We start from the raw sequence: 2,464 nt of genomic DNA on the forward strand, positions 1-2,464 counted from the left end.
CAAGTGCTCTTTCTTATTGTTTGCACTCTTAGTTGGAGTACCCCATTCTCTTTTTCTTGGTTACAAACCTTTTATCTCCTTTATTTTGTTTTCACTACATAACTTTTATTCTTCAGGCTCTTTTTCTGTTTATAGTTTTTGTTTTGTTCTCCTTGTTATGGATTTTTCTCAAGATTATGGTCAGGGGCATAGATGTCCATTAGTAAAGAACTCATTGAATAAACCATGGTATACCCACACCACAGAGAACTATGCAGTTGTACTAAAGAAGTGAGGAGAATCGCTATATAACACTATGGGGATGAAGGCCATGAAATACTGTTAAGTGAGAAAAAGCTAGGTGAGAACAATGTTTACCATATGCCACCTTTAGAGTATGAAGAAGAGGTGAATATTTTTAAGCATTTGCTTATATATTCTAAAAGAAACAACACAAGGTAAACCCAAACTAGGACAAATGGTTACTTGTAAGGAGGAACAGAGTAGAGGGAAAAGACAGGGCAACTAGACTTCTTTAAATACACCTTGTTTTATAGTTTTGACTTTGGAACCATGTGAACATTTAACACAATTGAAAAGTTAAATCTATTTCTAAAAAACAGTTCCTAAAACTGAAAACATACTGAAACAAATGAACTTAACCATATGTCAAGTGGGTAGCATAACCATACAAAAGTTATTTTAAGTGACTTTAAAAAACAGTTTTTTGACTAACAGGATATACTCTAAGGGAAAAAGAAGAACCAACAACAACAGAAAAATCTTGGATTTAATAGCCTTATTGTTACTAAGTAATTCAGATATGTTTTGAAAACATTCTTAAAAATGTGTACTTAAAAATACTATTTGGTAGTATTTTTGTTACTCTGTAATGTGTATTGTGGACCCTGAGAAAAAAGATACCTACTAAGAAGGGATCTTGGTGGCTAACTCGGCTCAAATTAAAAACACCAACAAAAACCACAGCCATTTCTATACAGAGGCCTCTCACACAAACCACATTCCAGAGAAAAGCCTGTACAAGAGTCTGCCACCTGCATTGAACTGCCTTCCTGCACTGTGTTCCTGCCATCTGAACCACCTCTTACAGAAGAGTTCCTGGAATCCTTCAACCAATGAAACTGAGACTTTCTGGGTCTAATCAGAGCTGCTCAGCTAGACCCACATCTTCACCAACCAATCAGAGCAGCTCTATTCTCACCAATCAGGACAGTACTTTTGGACCAATCAAACTGTGAGGATTTGGAATCTTCGGTTGCATGAGGATGGACCAATCAGGGACCAGGGGCGGGGACTCTGTCTATATAAGTCAGCTTGCTGTGGCATAAGAAACATATTTTCCCTGTCTTTCAAGGGTGTGTTTACCCCAGTTGGAACTGAAACACTGGAGGCATAGCCACGCCACCTCATCACTGATCTGTAACACTAATGAGCTTTTCACAGCCATGCTGTATCACAACTGAGTTGTGTGGCACCAACGACCATCAGCTGACGGCATAAATTAGAATAAGAAATTATAACATCATTCAGAACCAAGCTTTTTCAGTGTAAGAGAAAAGAAATATAAAATCAAAGAAGTTAGTAAACATTTTGTAATCTGAAAGCTGAATTGAAAATATCAGGATGAACTGGTCATTTCTTGTGTAGCTCTGCTCATTCCGTCAATCCCTGATATGCTGTGGTGTTGCTGGATTCAATAAAAGTGATAGCCAGGAGGTGATCTATAAACGCCATTTCTCTCTCGAAGGAACCAAAACTCTTTAAAGGTAATCACTAACTCCATGTCAGAGACAGAAATGTACCAAGTTGAGCCTGGAGTATTTTGTTGTCCTAGAAAGCCGAGAAGGTACCACTTAAAGGGGCTTCCATTGTTCAAGTAAGCACTGAAAAAAATCACTTTTCTAATTTTGTCATTCTTTTTGCAGTTTATTAGCTCGAATTCTTCAGTAAAGAACTTTCCATCTATAATTATTTGGTTGGCCTGGAAAACAGTTCATATAAAAAAAGCAAAGTAAATTCTTTCTCTCTTTGTTTACCATTTTTCAGACTTGGTACCGAAGTATCCAATAAAATTTTTTAATGAACTCATAAATTTTAAAAAATTACATCATGTACTTTACAATCTTCTTTCTTCTTACTTTCTCATATTTGAAGAGTAGGAGCCCATCTATCAGTGATCATTTGTAGTAAAACCACTCGGAGAAAGGTTGGATCTGGCTATTTCTTTTTGATCCCACTTATTTGTTCTAACATCACTGAACTGGGACAGCCAGACATTACATGCCTCTTTTTTCATTACATGCAAAAAGAAGCACACAGCAACTCAAATTCTTACCACCAGAAATTTGAATCTGAATCTAAGCAAGCCTGTAATCTAGCAGTTCTTAACCAATGATCTATGGATATTATTTAGGAACTCTGTGAACTTGAATAAGAACATAATTATCATTTTTATTTTCACTAA

This window comes from Pteropus vampyrus, unplaced genomic scaffold (assembly GCF_000151845.1).
Source record: "Pteropus vampyrus isolate Shadow unplaced genomic scaffold, Pvam_2.0 Scaffold1, whole genome shotgun sequence".
In the NCBI taxonomy this organism is placed as follows: domain Eukaryota; kingdom Metazoa; phylum Chordata; class Mammalia; order Chiroptera; family Pteropodidae; genus Pteropus; species Pteropus vampyrus.